The following is an 18,235-nucleotide window of genomic DNA, read 5'->3' as shown; positions in this document are numbered from 1 at the left end:
ATAAAAATGTATTCCTAGCCAGTCCAATGGTACAGGTCTCTAAATTGGCGTGTGTCTACCCTAAACCACCTACTCAATCAGGAAAACAAGGGAAGGGAGGGATTCATCAACACACTTACCTGATTTGGTTCTCTTTGATATAAGTCCAGTGCTATAAAGTCGTTTTAGAAATCAGAGATGTGGGAATTCCCCCTCTCTATGCTGTGAATTACCATTCGGTTAATAAAGAAACTGTTTTTGGGGGCATGTGATAGAGTAGAGCAGAACTACTGGGGTGGGGGGACTAAACTGAATGCGTTGGGAGAAGGAGGCAGAGGTCAGAGAGAAAGCCATGTAGCCCCACCTGGAGGCCAGATTGCCGAAACTTTTTAAATTTATACCCAAAAGCCACTGTTATGTGGCAATACACAGATTAATGGAGATGGGTTAATATTTGGATTGTAAGAGTTAGTCAATAAGAAGCTAGAGCTAATGGGCCAAGCAGTGATTTAATTAATACAGTTTCTTTTTGGAGTTTCAGGTGTCTGGGCGGCCGGGAAATGAACAAGCACCCTCTCATACAACAGAAAAGGGGTAGAGAAACCTTGGGAAATATCTAATCTGCATTCAAGCAAAGTAAATGTGGGTGGTCATGGTACCCCAGGTTGCAATCAATGAAGCAGCCTAGGATGCATGAGATTCAACAGTCTTGGATTTCTGGAATACACAAAACTTGCTGAGCCACACAGATATCCATTTCAAAAGTGACATGTGACGTTTTGAGTCTACATTAATATTAATGGAAATTATGTGCTAAATCATATGAAATAAATAACAAAACAGCCTGTAGAGTATGATCTAATTTGTATGTGTTTTCATGTTTGTGTGTATACACATGTGAGCTGGTTATTTTTGTCCACTTGACTGGAAAGAACACCCAACTGGATAATTGTCCCCGTCAGATCAGCCTGTGGGCAAGTCTGTAGAGCATTTTCTTGATTAATGAACAGTGTGCAGAGTGTCCAGCCCAGTGGAGGTGGTTCTGTATTTTCTTAAAAGCAGGTTGACCAAGCCTTGATAAACAATCAAGTAAAAAGCATTCACAGTCTGTTTCAGTTCGTGATTCGAGGTTCCTGCTAGAGTTTCTGCCTTAGTTCCTCTCTCTAGTAGAGTACAATGTGAAACTACAAGTCAAATTCACCTTTTCTTTTTCAAAGTTATTTTGGTCAGTGTTGTATCACAGCAACAAAGAGCAACCTAAGACAGACAGTGGGTGTGCATGTAAATGTGTGTGCATTCAACTGTAGAGGTCAGAGGTCTTCCTCAGGTCTCCTTCCTCAGGTATCCTCCACCTTGATTTTTTTATGTAGATTTTCTCCTGGCTTGGACCTTGACAAGTACACAACTTGGCTGGCCAACAAGCACAAGTTTCCACCTTCCCAGGAATATGCTTACAATGCTTTGTTTAAATATAGAACATTAGTTGTCATTATTATTAGATACTTCTGGGATAGGATAAATATTTTTCAGTGGTCAAGGGTTGGCTCTTGTGCTGTCACACTCTAGGCAACACTTAGCATTTGTTTGTATCTTAGTTTCTGTACATACACACACACTCATGCACACACACACAAGCGAGGGAAAAGAGAGAGAGAGAGACTGAGAGACGAGACGAACGAGAGGACGAGAAGAGAGGAGAGAGTGAGGAATGAGAGATGCGAGAAGGTAGAGACGGAGTAGAGAGAGAGAGTGAGAGTGAGACGGAGATGAGAGAGAGAGACGAGAGAGAGAGGAGAAATACCACTCTCCTACAGGTCAGAGTACAATATGGGATTAAGGGAATGAAAGAATGTAAGAGCCAGAAGAGGGAGGGCTGTTTCCACAGAATGTTGTCATGTAGATTAACACGACTATTATGAGCTCACAGCACTCACAGCAGCTTATGGTTACCTGCACACAATCAAGCCAATCAATTTCCAACATGATGGGTGAGCTGCTTCAATTACGGCCCCACCATAGCTGAGAGGGTATTTTCCATTCAACAGCAAGGGGGGAAGGAAGAAGTCACTTTTTTTTTCAGAGGTTGTGATCACTGGTGGGTTGTCTATACTTCAGTGGGTGGCCCTGTGCCCATGTGCCTGTCAGCAACAATAATTAAAACTAATATATAGATAGATAGATGATAGATAGATAGATAGATAGATAGGAATATAGATCTTAGATAGATAAATGATAGATAGATAGATAGATAGATAGATAGATAGATAGATAGATAGATAGATAGATAGATAGATAGGAATATATAGATCTTAGATAGATAAATGATAGATAGATAGATAGATAGATAGATAGATAGATAGATAGATAGATAGATAGGAATATATAGATCTTAGATAGATAGATGATAGATAGATAGATAGATAGATAGATAGATAGATAGATAGATAGATAGATAGATAGATAGATAGATAGATGCATACATAAATATATACATGCATGGGTAAATAGATGGATACATACATAAATTCATAGGTAAACAGATAGATATGTAGATAAATAGATACATACATATATAGACAGATATATAGACATACATACATAAAATTGAAATTGGGAAGAAATGTATTGGGAGAAATCTGTAGTAGTTGGTTGAGGGGTTGGGATGGATGTGAATTCTAATGTATTATATTGCCTATATTATATTTCCCAAAAAAATGAATGTGTGTATATGTGTGTATGAAAGTAATGTGGAGATGTGTACTAATGACAACCCTGTGCCCTTGCAGAAAAATGAGCACCTACATTTGGGATTAAAATCCAGTTATACTTTGTCCTTAAAAACTAACATTATAAACCATACTCTTAAACAACCTGACTGAAAGAGATTGCATCAGATGAAAAAAAAATGCATCTGGAACACCTCTCATTTCACAACTGGCACCAAAATGAACATTCACAGCTATGCTGCATCTCCTAAGGAGATGAGTGATTCCAGCCAGATTTCCATATAAAGTCTTTGCCAGTATAGAAGAGTATGTTGTTAACATGCAGCAGCCTCGCAGGACACATTTCCATGAGCGTAAAAGGGTCATCAGATATATGAACCTGTATTCCTGTGGTTCTGCTCTCTGTAAACCACAAACAAGCTATCTGGGTGATGAAATCCATAAGCTCTCAACTGTCCATGTGCTATGTAGGAAGGGGGAAATACTATTATACCACAATTATCATTTCTTTCCTGGGTTAACGAAGAAAGTAACTAGATACAACACTGCCTCCCCCTAGATACAGTTTTCTCTTTTTTTGATTTTTTTACTCTTGTTAATGACTCTTAATATGATTAAGATGTAAAAAATGGATTGTTCCAAAGAACTCTTAACATAAATTAACCTTGTCTTTGTTGATTTATTCTATAAAACTTCTCTTCGTTGAGAGGGAATTACTCTCACCTAAGCTTTGACATTTATCACACTGGGAAGATATGCTGAACTCACCAGTGTGGTCTCTTTCCTACCTCCTCCTCAATTTCACTCCAATATCCACCTAGAACACATACATTTATTAAGCTCTAGGAGAAGTAAAGCTCTTTTTGCCATAGTTATCATTGCCATTTCAAACTGTTACTTTCTCTTTCCAGTAGTTTCCTTTGTCTGTATTCACTGCTGTATGTTGTGATATTATGCTATATCAACAGACAGATGATAGATAGAAGATGATAGATAGATAGATAGATAGATAGATAGATAGATAGATAGATAGATAGATAGATAGACAGACAAATAGACTGATTTATATTTGTTCAATGACTTGTGAGTTCATTGCTTGTAAGATAAGGTCAAATTTTTGTGCTAAAGCCCTTGCAGCTTTCAAAAAGTTCAAAAGAAATTTTATGAAGGCAGGAAAATGACAAGCAATGTAAGAGGGACATAGTTAAAGGTCCTAACCCTGTACAGTGGCTTCCTTCTCTTTTTACAGCATGGAAGCTCTCCAAGATGTAAGTAGCAGTCAAGCAGCAATCAATGTAGAGATGCATATTTGGTCAAAGTTCTGGGCCTAAGTAACTGAGTGTTGAATCCTGAATAGGACATCTTTATCAAACCTACCCTGACTGCTCCCAAATCTCAGAGAACATCACTGAAGAAGTTTAAATAATGATACCTCCAGGGCATTGGAAAGGCTGTACAATAGTCTCTTTTGGACATGATAAGGCCATTGTGTTCATGAAGTCACAGCAGAGGGTTTATTTGGATTTGACTGTTACACAGCACAAAATATAGTTGTGTCTTGCTGTTCATTAGTATAAAAAAAGTCACACTCTTTCAGTGATGTTACATTTTCAATTTTTTATTTACCCGTTGATGAGTTATGAAACACGTGCATCTTCTAGATATTATAGGCAGAAGATCCATTCCTATAATCCTTGAGCATGTGTGTGAGTGTGTGTGAGAGTATGTCTGTATATGAATATAGTGTACACATGTGTGCTGTGAGTGTATATGTGCAGGCTGATGTTTGGAACCCAGAAGAGGATGTCGTATGTCATGATGCCATGTGGAGATCAGAGGACAAGTTACTAACGTTGATTCTCTTCTTTCTCTGTGCAGGTTCTCAGAATCAAACACAGGCACCCAGTCTTGGTGCCTTATTGCTGAACAATCTTGTTGGTCCCTGTACACAGTTTACAGTGTAACTGGCATATTTACTAGTATCATATTGGAGATGATAATACAAAAATCACCTTATTTATTATAAAGAGTGTGATTTTTTTCTAGCAAAAGAAAGATATAGAAATTAGGACTGTCCTGAAAAATTCAAAATGTCAACTTGACCCAGATAATATTAGTTTTCAGATTGTAGTAATTTATGAACTAATCTACAAAAGTACATCATTTTCTTACAACAGTTTATGCACCAATATTTAACTGAATAAATGAAAACATGTTAAACATGTTAGGATGAATTTCTAGATGTATATTCCAAGGAATTCTGATCTTTTATTTGGCTAAAAGATATGTATTTACTCTATATACCACAAGCCACAACCGGCTATAGTCAAGTAAATTAGAGAGATGTTAATTTAAGCTAAAGATAAAATATCCAGAATGTCCCAGAGACACATGTACTGAGAAATATTTGCATTAAAATTGCTAGATGGGTCAGCAGATATCTCAATGGGTAGAATAACTTGCCACCAAGCCTGCTGAGTGGCTTTTCATCTTCAGGACCCATATGTTGAAAGCAAATAATCAGTTCCTACAAGTTATTTTCAGATATGCATTTGTATGATGTGGCATGTGCATGTCCACACCTGTACGCACATACTCACACACAAAGAAGAAATGTAAAAGGTTTGTTCTGAAGAAAAATAAATTTCTAGGAAACTACATACAGTATTTCTTCAATTTTTATTTCTACAAGACATGCACTGGCACAATCCACAAAAAAAGGTAAAAAAAAAAATTGTGTGCTCACACAGGGGCTTCATTTCTGATTCTTAGAATTTAAAAGTCGGTAGCTTAAACATGGGGGTCCAATACTTCACTGTGTGTTTTGGAAGCCATACTTTTAGTTGATTTCTGTTTTAAATTACAATAACATATATGTGGTAGTGGAATGTGTGCATGAATGCAGTGGCCTATGGTGATCGAAGGCATAGGATCTCCTGGAGCGGGAGTGACTGGTGGGTTTGAGCTGCATCATATGGGGACTGGGTACTTAACTGTAGAATGGACGTCTGTAACTGCTGTATACACTCAATCACCAAGCCATCTCTCCAAACCCTAGGAATCAGATGTTTATGACACATTGTACTGGTTAGTCGTCAACTTGACACAAGCTAGAGTCGTCTAGGAAGAGGGAACATCAGTTGAGAAATTGCCTTCATCAGATTTGCCCCTGGGCATGTCTTTGGGTATTTGCTTACTGGTGATTGATGTGGGAAGGCCCAGCCTACTCTGGGTAATATCACTACTGGGCAGGTGATCCTGAGGTATAAAAGAAAGAAGACTGAGAAAGCCATTGAGAACAAGCCAGTAATCAACATTCCTCCATGGTCTCTGCTTCATATTCTACATCCAGCTTCCGGCTTCCAGTTTTATTTTGTTTTTTTGTTTTTTTGGTTTTTTTTTGGTTTTTTGAGACAGGGTTTCCCTGTAGTTTCTAGAGCCTGTCCTGGAGCTAGCTCTTGTAGACCAGGCTAGCCTCGAACTCAGAGATCCTGCCTCTGCCTCCCGAGTGCTGGGATTAAAGGCGTGCGCCACCACGGCCCGGCTCGGCTTCCAGTTTTTGCCTCAACTTCCTTTCATGATGAACTCTAAGCTGTAAGAAGAATGAAACCTTTTCCGCCTCAAGCTTCTTTTGGTCATGGGTTCTAACCCAGCAATAGAAGCCTGACTATGACACATATTTGTTGCTATTTTTCCGAGACACATATGATTTTAGTTGTAGTACCAATTCTACAGAGAAAAAATTAAAAATGAAAACCTTTAATTAGGTTCTCTAGGTGAATCAAACTTATATTCTAAAGCCCAAGGTCTATACATGTGGTTATCTTTTTCATTCTTGTTTGCCCTCCACAGTCTCTTACAATAAGTTCTGGGCTGATACCTTGCCACAGTAAACAGCCAGCCCTATTGCTTCCAATACTTTAATGCGTCCTCACTCCCTCCACATTGTAATACTGCCAGCTGGCTGGTCTGAGAAACCAATACCAGAACCTGGGAAGAGCAGACTCTTTGCATCTAGGACTTGGGAGATGGAAGGATTTTTTTTTTCATTGTTGCTGCTGTTTCTTCACTTACTTTGAAAAACAATGTGACCTGCCTTTCTTCAAATTTGCCATTGATGGCAGGGATTTCATTCTTCAAAGTTCCACAAAGAGACCCCACAAGACAGAAAGTCTTAGGGGTGGGAGACGGTAGGCTCCTGCTGTGGTGACAGTTGACCTGGTGTCTGAAGCGCATCCTGACTCCTCACAGCCCACAGGCACCTCAGCTGACCTCCACTCTTCTCATCACCAGCTCGATCTGAAGATTTTCTCTCGCTCTGTATGTTACTCGGTTTTTGCCTAGAACAGTCCACAGGAGACTAGTTAAGGATAACCTTTAACAGTAAGTAGGCTTGCTTCCTAGGAAGGAAAAAGGACATGTTTATCAGAGGTAAAATAACCTCATAATGCAGAAACAAACGTAACAGCAGGATGGACTGAAGATTTATTCTTAAAAAGACTTAGAAACTGATCTTGATGTTTCCAACCCACTTTTAAATGATTTATTTTATTTTTAGTTATACTTTTTAGGTATATGTGGGGGGAGGGATGTGCACATAAGTGCAATTTCCATAGAGGTCAGTAGAGGGAGCTAGACCCCTGGTGCTAGAGTTATATGCAGCTGTGAGCTGCCTGATGTGGGTGCTGGAAACATTACCTCTGATCTCTTACAGTAGAGGAAGCACTCTTAAGCACTGAGCATTATTCAGCCTTTCCAACACTTTTAATCCTAATTGTTTAGTAATCTAGACAATGTTCCAGAAAACACAGTAAGCCTTTTTGCAGTACTAATGAATTATTTATGCTGAGCAATGGGAAATTACCAAATGGTATAAAACACATGTTGGAAACATGATACACTAGCATACATTAACAACAGACACTCTATTTTTAGAAAACCCATTGTGCAAAGTCACAGTCCGATTCAGATTTCCAGTCTTAGATAGGAACTAAATGTGATATGGAAAGGCATCTGGAGTAGTACAAAATTTGCTATTGTTTTGTCTCAATGTTAAAAAATATTCAAATGCTATTTATAAGAAAAATGGGATATATGCTTAGGCTTCTAATCTAATATTTTCAATTTGACTTTGTAAAGTTGTACCTAGTGACATTAAATGTAAAATTTTAAAATAAGTTAAATTGCAAAAATTTTCATAATATATTTTTAAAGTATCTGTTTGAGTTATTTTAAAATACTGTATCAGTTTTGGTTTCATAGAAGAAAAACGGTACACTTAAAGAACGTGGTGGTAAACAATTTAATGGAAGATTTATTTCTGGAGGAGTAGACAAGTCCCTCATGAGGAAACTAAATAGTATCACAGTACAGTATGGATTTTTTTTCTTTTTTCGTTTTTTTTTTTTTTTTTAGGCAGGGTTTCCCTGTAGTTTCTAGAGCCTGTCCTGGAACTAGCTCTTGTAGACCAGGCTGGCCTTGAACTCAGAGATCAGCCTGCCTCTGCCTCCTGAGTGCTGGGATCAAAGGCGTGCACCCACCACTGCCTGGCTATAGTACAGTATGTGGAGCCACAGAGGGGTGCTTATATTCATGCTAGACTACAAGAAAACTATGATAACTTTAATGTCAATGTAATACAATCCTAGAATTATTCGCCTGTCAAGACAGTCTCAAGAAGGCACTATCTCCATTGGGTGGGCTTGTGGGCACATCTGTGGGTAACTGTCTTAAGTTAATTAACATAGGAAGACCCAATCAACTGTGGGTAGCATCATCCCCTACGCAGGGGCTTCTGAACTGTATAAAAAGAATGGGTAAAGTGAACTGAACTCAAGAAAGCAAGTAAGGGGACATGTATAAATTCATTTTTTTTTTTCTGTTCTTTACTGTAGATGTCATGTGACTAGCTGCTCGTAGTCCTGTCTTGACTTCCTGACCATGATGGACTATAACCTTAAATTGTAAGCTGAATAAACCCTTTTCTCCTGAGATATTTTATCATGATATTTTATCACAGCAACAGAAATAAAGCTAGGACCAGGAATAAACGATTACCAGAAGCAAGCAGTACCCATGCAAGAAGGGCTGGGACTGCACTACTTCTGGAAGATACTTCCAACTTAGAGTCAACATCACCTGATACAACTCACCTAGAAATGAAATTCCTTGGTCTCCACTCCATACACAGGGAAACAGAAGAGAAACATTGGCTTGACATAGACTTTTTTTTTTTTTTTTTGGTTTTTTTTCGAGACAGGGTTTCTCTGCAGCTTTAGAGCCTGTCCTGGAGCTAGCTCTTGTAGACCAGGCTGGTCTCGAACTCACAGAAATCCGCCTGCCTCTGCCTCCCAAGTGCTGGGATTAAAGTGTGCGCCAAACCACCGCCCCGCCTGACATAGATTTTTGAAACCTCAAAGCTCATCTCCATTAACACACTTCCTCCAACAAGTCACCTTCCCAATCCTTCTAATCCTTTTAAATAGCGCCCACTCCCTGGTGACTAAGCCATTCAAATATATGAGCCTATTGATGCCATACTTATTTACCCCCACCATAAGAACATAGTATAAGAACACAGTCACATTAAGAACTACAGTGAAGCAGGAGAAAAGGAGATAAATAATACAAGCCATGGCATCTTTCTCTTGCAAATACCCTGTCAACTTCTGGGTGTTTTTCACTAGACAACGGAAATAAGAATCATGAACTGGAAGGGATCCCAGGTTTTGAGATATAAATGACAGCTTCCAAGAGCAGCAAGAGGGACAGTGTGGAGAGATGAGACTGGAGATGAAATCATAGACCTGTCATTCAATGGAAGCTGGACTTTTAAACATCATTAAGATTAGTGTTCTTAGTCTGAGGGCACGTTCAGTCAGCAGAGAGACTTGCTCACAGGCCTGATGACCTGAGTTCCAGCCCAGATCCCACAGGAAGACTGGGGAGAATATATTTCAAAGAGTAGTCTTTTTCTTTCTATATGGGAGTCATGGCATGCACATATTTACATACATAGCAATTGTTGAGAGCCCATGCATGATATGGATCTGAAGTTTTACTTTTCATTACTGCAATTGGTGATGAAATAATTACAGAAGGTCTTTTAAGATTCTTATCTTGCAGGGTGAGGAAGAAAATTAAGATTTAGGATATTGAAGAATTTTGTTGTCCTCCAACTATGTCACTTGCAGAGTTTAGGATTCAAATCTAGACCATGTTTATTCAGTATCCAAAATTATGTCCATGACACAATGTAGTACTTACACCAAGATAACCAAGGCACACTGTACATAATTAATCCAATACTATTGTGTTCAGAGGTTAGACTGAATCTCTCAACTCTCATAAAGTGAATCGATTTTTTGTAGCAGAGTCCAAGTTTATGCACATTGTCCCAGAAGAGATAAGAGAGGCCAGGTTTTTTTAAAAGAAACTTTGGTGGTGTCTCAACATACAGGGTATTCATAGTTTCTCCCTGGGAATTGCAATCTGGACATACAGAGAAGCAGTAGCTTGGTCCCTTGGAGTTACAGTATCCTCAATGCACTTGTAAGTTCCAGAAAACATGAATTAGGTTGCAATATAAAAAGACACTGACTTCCTGATAAGTATTTTATGGGGGCTCTCCCATTCTCCAGACTTAAAACCACATGAGACTGTAAAAATCTGAGGTATTAGGGCTGGAGAGATAGCTCAGTGGTTCGGAGTGTGTCCTCGTTTTTTTCCCTTGCCATGGTAAGCACAATGATCAAAAGCAACTTGGGGAAAAAGGGGTTGATTTCTGCTGATAGGTTTCATCATTGAGAGAATCCAGGGCAGGAACTGGAGAGGATCATAGAGGAACAGTGCTTACCAGCTTGCATCCTCTGCATACCCAGCTACACTGTTGTTTCAAGCCCATACCCACCCTGTCCACTGAGGGCTAAACTCTCCCACATCAGACTCAGCTTCATGTCTTATACAGCCCATACCCACTTGTCCACTGAGGTCAGGGCCCTCCCACATCAGTCAGTTCAAGCAAATGCCCCACAGATATACTCACAGGTGAATACAATAGAGGCCATTCCTCAGCTGAGATTCCCTCCTTCCAGGTCTCAGTTTGTGTCAAGTTGACAAAAACTAAGCACGGTAGAGAAGATAGTACTGCAGAGGACTTGAGTTTAGTGCCTACCTTTTCCCACGAAGCTGTTCACATTGCTCGGATCTCCAGATACAGGGCAGAAATCGACACTGAAGGCACTTGGCACTACATATACTACACACAGACACACTCACCCTTAATTAAAAATAATTTAAATTTGTTTTTTTAAAAAATAAAATTGACATGCCATTCACACATATACATACAAAATAAATTAAAAAGAAAAATCGTCTTGTCATCATTACTTAGAATAGATCATTCTTACCAGCCCAGGGTGCAGGACAGTCTGTGTGGAGAGTGTGCCTGATATATATTAAAAGCCTCTCTGCTTGGTGGTGCTCCATGATTAAGTCTCAGGTAGGCATTTTGATTCTTGTCCTAATAGAATCTGACTGGCTCTGAACACTCGTGTTGTCAGGTACCTCAAGAGTAATAAAAGGTTGCTCTGGCTTATTGCACAATTCCTTGAGTCATTAATATAGCTGCCCAAAGTTGGAAAGTTTATAATAAACATATAATTTACTCTTCTACTTTTGGATGAAGTAAATTAGGCAATTAGGATTCTTTTGATTAAGCATATGGAGCCATTAACAAAGTGCACAGGTGTGTACAAGCAGAAGGTGGTTACAACAAACATCTAGGTTGTCAAGTGTGTTTTGTCACTTTGATGTCACTTTCTGGCTAGAGTAATTATGCTAATCCATTTGAAGTGGATTTCTTTAGTTTTCCTGGTTCACTGCTGCTTTGTTTATTGCTTTGAATCTTTAGGTACTTAAGTAGCAGCAAGTAATGATCAGGTATAAGTACCAGCTAATCACAAGAGTAATTCTGGCTAGGAATATCCACACACAATATCATTTCGGTGATTGCCTTCTGCACCATTCAACCCCCAGGTGGCATACTGCATATGGCATCTGAAACATTACAACTGGGGAACAACTAAGCACTGTATTATAATTTTTGCACTATTTTTTCATTGTCTACAGTCAACTAAGAAGGCTGTATCTTTCTGCTGTTTGCATTATGTTGTGTGTATTATAGTTTGGCATGGTTACTTTTAATTGTCACCTTGACAGAATCTACAAGCACCTGGATGAGCACATCTGTGAGGGGTTGTCTACATCGGATTGGCCTGTGGCCAAGTCTCTGGGGATCGTAGTTATTACACTAATTGAAGTAGGAAAGCCAGCCCATTATGAGTTGCACCATTCCCTGCTCTGGGTCCTGGACTGTGTAAGTGATCAGAGAGCATTAAGTACAAGCAGAGACAAATGTGCTGATTCTCTGTCTGCTCTTGACTATGACTATGATTAGCCACATCCAGTTCCTGCACTGCTGTCTCTGCTGTGATAGACTGTCACCTGGAATGGTGAGCTGAAACAAACTCTTTCCCTCATAAGCTGCTTTTTATCAGGTAACAGAAATGAAACTAGGACATACTTCAAATTCAAAATGCTTACTTTTCAGAGTTAATTTTGCTAGAGAAGTATCTGATGTGGCATTCCCCTCTGTATGCTGTGAATATCATTGGTTAATAAAGGACTACTTTGAGCCTATAGCAGAGCAGGGCAGAAAGAGCTAGGACTGGGGGGGGGGGAGAGAGAAACTAATCTGAATTCTGGGAGAAAGGAGGCAGAGTCAGAGAGAAGCCATGTAGCCCTGCCGGTGACAGATGCCAGAACTTTGCCAGTAATACACACATGGCAATACACATATTAATAAAAATGGGTTAAACTAATATGTAAGATTTAGTCAATAAGAAGCTAGAGCTAATGAGCCAAGCAGTGTTTTAAATAATATAGTTTATGTGTGGTTATTTTGGTTCTGGGCAGCTGGGACAAATAAGCAGCCTCCTTTCAACAAGTATCTGTGTCCCACTAAGAAAATAATTTCTATGCTGAAGAATGTTTCAGATGTCAAGAGAATAAAATGAGGTCTTCACAAATCCATAAGTATTTCAAACCAACCTTGTTAAATCAGCAACCATTTCTCTTACTGAAAGGTACTGTTGTTTTCCAAATATATACATATTATTTTAAATAAATTAAGAAATTAAATGTTTTAAATAATGCTGAATTTATAGACTTTTTTCTTGTATAATTTTTAGATCAATAAACAAGAGTCTTGTAATTACTAACACTATTTATGGATAGTCCAGACTTAAAAAAATTCCAATTATCAAACTGTGTGAGGGAGATATTTCTCTTCTCTCTGATGCTTACTTTAGCTAACTTCTCCTCATTGTGTGTCTCTGCCAGTATATAGAGAGTGACTGCAAGAAATTCATGGGAAAAAGCCTATGAACCCAAAGGTTTGTAGGGTCTACAGTTCATCAGTAGTGGAATCCATGTGAGAGTCCCAATATCTGTCAAAAGGCTTATGACATGGAATGTGTGCAGTAAAAAGTTTATAAATAAGCAAATGAATAAATGAAGCAATCTATCGCTAAAAACATTATTAATTGTGGGTATAGTCTCCCAAATGGGTCCCACAGTATCTCTCTTTTGATAATCACGTACTAGGGTGATCCCCTATGGGTGCTGATGAAACCTTTGTAAGAGGAAAATAGTTTAGTCTATCAGTCTAAAAGAAAGGATACTATACCCAAGAACTGTGCTTTCATAAGCAAGGTGATTTCCAGTGGGATACAAGTTCACAGAAGATCAGCTACTTCTACCAGAAATGAACAGTCAAACAAATGGGTGAAAGATACAGGGAAAGAGGTGAATGATTGTGGGTGAAAGAGGGGAGCAGGCTAGGATGATGTGTGTCAGTGGATTAGAGTAAGAAGGTCAGGATGAACTCATGTTTAACTTTATGGAGCTACAGATGGTTTCAAATAGAAAGTTATGTATGTGGGCTGGGGAGATAGTTCAAAGTATAACAGCGCTTGACGTGAAAATGCAGTCTCTAGGGGAGCTGCATAAACCTGGAAATGGTACTGTGCATCTGTAAGCCCAACCCTCTGCAGTAAGATAGGATATAGGGCAGAATGATTCTGAAGCTCGCAGGCCAGCTTACTTGTCATGCATAGGAGCTAATAGCAAAAGGCCGTGCCTTAAATAAAATGGAAGGTGGGGGTGATGCTGGAGGCTGTCCCCTGCGGCCACATGCATGCTGTAGCCCATGCTCATCCATACCCACATTCATGAACATACATGTATGTATACTTCAGCACATCAAACATCCACAGAAAATTTTTGTTTTTTTAAAATTTCTCTATGCAAATGAATTAGTGTATATTCACACTTATCCTTGATCTCTAGGCTAAGAGCAATTATCTTCCAGCAGCAATGAATGTGTGTATAATATTCATAATAACATGTATATTAATTTGCAATATCATTACTCACAATAAGAAAAGAAAAGTTACTGGAGAAAGAGTTGATTGTTGGACATGGACTGGAAATGTGCAAGATGAGCCTGCAAGACAGATAAGGAAATGCAAAGAAATATAAAATAAAATAAAATAAGATAAAATACCCTGAAACAATAGGCCAATGGGGCATTTGTAAAAAGAACAAGAACAAACTCCAAACTGAGAGCATGTGGTAAAAACATGGGGACAATTTGAGCAACAAAATTGAATGATTTAAAAGTATAAAGTAAATATTTCTGAGGTGGTACTGATAGAGAAATAGGGAGACCTGCCAGATTTTTCATGCAAAAGAACTCCAAGCTCTACTGTGTAGATGCCCCACCTTCAAGGAGGCTGAACATAAATATTAAAAATTCATTTAAATATATGAAACATAATTGCCCTACCCCAACAGAAGTAGCAACTTCATTTAATACCAGACATTTTGACAGGGCCTGGAAGCAGAAGTACATTACAGTATATAGGATTGCTTTTCAATAATAGAAGGACTTGTGGTTCCCTAGAATATCCAGTATTTGAGATGTGAGCAGGTGTCTTGTCGACTTCCACTTTATTTCATTTTTATCCCCAAATTCCTCTAATGAAGAAAACCTGAAGGACTGCATCAGGGGAAAGAGTGCACCATTGTGAATGTATCATTTTTCTTTCAATTTTCCTTTTCCACCTCAGAACTCGTTATACTTCTTTTTTATGTGGATTTTACAAGAGAGCGAAAGAAATCCTTTGTATGAACTCGCAATCTACCAAGCTCTTTCCCTTCAGACTCTATCTAGAAGAATGAAAATCAGCCCTGAGCAGCTCAGCACAAGCCAGTGTCATCTTCAAAGAATGTTGGAGACATTAGGCTTGCACCTTTGAAAGATTTTCAGCTGTTACACAAGGTCTGTTCCCTCTCACTTCCTTTCTCTAGACTTCTGATTTTATCCTGGGGGGCCCCAACCCTAATGCAAACCATGCTCAAGTCCCCCAAGGCAGCCTGCAATTGTCTCACAACAATCCCAGTGCTACCCAGTGAGATATGGACAATGGTAAATACTGCAGAGAATAGTCTCACTGCACCAGCATGAGCCACTTCTTCAACACCAATTTTCCTTTTTCTAGATGCACAGCTAGCACAGGTCCTATTAGAGCAATATCCCTCCTTTCCTCATGAGAATATAGAAAGGTTTTAAGCTTAATGACATCTGAGAAAGAAAAATGTCTCACCTGTTATCTCCTCTTTCTCTCTCTCTCTCTCTCTCTCTCTCTCTCTCTCTCACACACACACACACACACACACATCATGCAAATACATTTGCGGGGAAAGAAGATCTTCTGTAGCACCTCTAGAGCATGGTCAAAACATGGAATTATACTTGGGGTTGATGATTCTGTTAATCTATTTTTGTACTTAACAGTTAGGGGAGAACATCAGAATAAATATTCAATCACCCATGGCTGCACTTTTGGAGCTGTCTCTCTTCAAAGTCATCTTTGCAGATAAATAGCAGAACTTACTTTCCTAAAGCTCTTCCTATGCTTCACCTTTCTTTTCCTTTCTTTTTTTCTCTCCCATTTCTATAACTTTACCTTTATTTATCAAATGACAAAGAAAGTACCAGTGATTAAAAGCTTACTATGAAGAACATCATGAAGTTGCATAACATAGACTTCATTCATGTACAAGTTCATGAATGACAGCAAACCAGGCAGAGGGAATGGATTTGCTCTTTTTTTCCTGTCTCAGAAAAAAATATAAACAATATTTTTATCTCAATAAGTCTTAATGTAATAATTAAGAAGGAATTAATGCTTGAGAGGATGAGAAAGTTGGATTAGAAGCCAGCCTTGCCAAGATATTAAGTTCCAGGCTAGCTAATGTTGCATAAAGAGACCCTGTCAAGAGACACAGAGAGAGAGGTAGAGTGGTGTAGGACAATTATCTATATTCTGTCAATTATGTTTTAAATAAATGCCAATTGGCCAGTAGCCAGGCAGGAAGTATAGGTGGGACAACCAGACAGAAAGTAAAGGTGGGTCAATGAGACCAGGAGAATTCTGGGAAAAGGGAAATTCCCTCTGCAGTCCTGTCCAGACAAAGAAGAAGCAGGATGTAACACCCTCACTGAAAAAGGTATTGAGCCATGTGGCTAACATATACTAGAATAATGGGCTAATATAAGTTATAAGAGTTAATAAGAAGCCTGAGCTAATGAGCCAATCAGTTTATAACAGCAGACCTCTGTGATTTCTTTGGGACTTCATGACTGCAGGAACCAGGCAGGACAGAAACCTCAGACAACAGTAGAGAGAGGGTAGGAAAGGAAAGAATGAAGGAAAGGGGGAGGGAGAGAGAAAAGAAGAAAGGAAGGAAGGAAAGAATAAAGAAGGAATGAAAGAAGGAAGGAAGGAACGAAGGAAGGAAGGGAGGGAGGGAGAGAGGGAGGCAGGGAGGGAGGCAGGGAGGGAGGGATGGAGAGAGGGAGGGAGGGAAGGCAGGAAGGAAGGAAGGCAAAGAAAATAAAGCAGCTAACTAAATGGAATGGCGGTATTGGCTGTGTCTCCCCTTCTGTCTTGTTCTGGGTAACTGAATATAAAACTACTATAACTTGAAGAGTCCAGTTACCAGCCAGTGACTGGGGAATGTGATGTGAGTACTGTTTAAATCATATTCCAGCACAGAGAGATGGGAGTTTCTAAACTAAATTGATATTAATTTATCTCAGTATGATATTTCCAACTCTACATTTGACAATATGTAAGTAGTTCATTTATATATCTCTATAGTACAAGAGGGAGAATATCAACTTATTTATTACATGTAATAATATATGTCTTAGCAATTAAAATAAAAAAAAATCTGAAAAAATCTAACAACTTCTCAACCTTCCTAATAATCACTCCCTCAACATCCTCCAAGTAAACCTAGACTATCATTCCTGGCACTGGGCTCATCTATATTTTTATAGCTGTATATGAGACAGCTGACTGGGGTCACTAGAGGGGCAGTGTCTGGTCATTGTGTGTTCTCATGCATAATAATCATATTTTCTAGAATCTGCCCATATCACTCTTCTTTTCATTCTAGAGCTATGAACAATGTCCTAGCTCCATTATTCTACCTTTTCCTAAAACTATATAAGAGATGAGCTTTTTATTTTTCTATTTAATTGACAGAGCATCAAAGTACAATGATAGAAACTAATGACAGGCTACAAGCTATCACAGTTTATGCACACATTTATCCTCCTGTTACCATCATATTCAGTGATCAATCTTGTCACCTGCCCTGGGGCATTGTTTCCCCACCCCTTTTTGTAATGAAGTATATTGACTGTTCTGTCATATGGAATGACTCTAGCTTTATTTTCTGTTGATGACTTCAGAATCTGAATCTTCCACTACCACCTTACAATCAAGTTACAAGTCAATAGTTCCAGCATCTCATTAGTTATCTTTCTGTGGGGGTTTGGGGGCTAATCTGCCACCATTCAATCAATATGTAAAAGGCTGAGTCCCTAGACTAGCTTTGTTTTACATCATGCTATGTCTGCCAATGACACCACAATCTTCTGAGTCATGCAGGCTTGAACATTTCAAGTCATTTTTGAAAGAGATAAAGTATAAGTGTTCTATTTTTGCCAAAACATATATTCTATAAATCAATAAAAACAGGTTTTCTCTTGAGGATTTCTGTTAGGCATTTCTTCACAGTAACATTTATGTTGACTGTGCCCTCCCCTTCCTCATCCCAATGACTCCTCCTCATGCTAAAGCTAAACAAAGATCCAAAATTGAGGGAGTTTTAGGAGTTTCATGTTTGTTTGTTTGCTTGCTGTTTTGTTTTGTAGTTAAGGCTATCAAGTCTATGGCAATACTTGGCTCTATCCTCCAATATAATAGTTATCAGACATTATACAAATGAATGTACATAGCTGTTCCCAGAAAAACCATCTTTACAAACAGGAGTTTGTCGGGCACTGACCCATGGCCACATCTCTGTACTGTTCCTGACACTATGCAGTGGGG

This window comes from Arvicola amphibius, chromosome 2 (assembly GCF_903992535.2).
Source record: "Arvicola amphibius chromosome 2, mArvAmp1.2, whole genome shotgun sequence".
NCBI classification, from domain to species: Eukaryota; Metazoa; Chordata; class Mammalia; order Rodentia; family Cricetidae; genus Arvicola; species Arvicola amphibius.
This window is presented reverse-complemented; position numbering follows the sequence as displayed.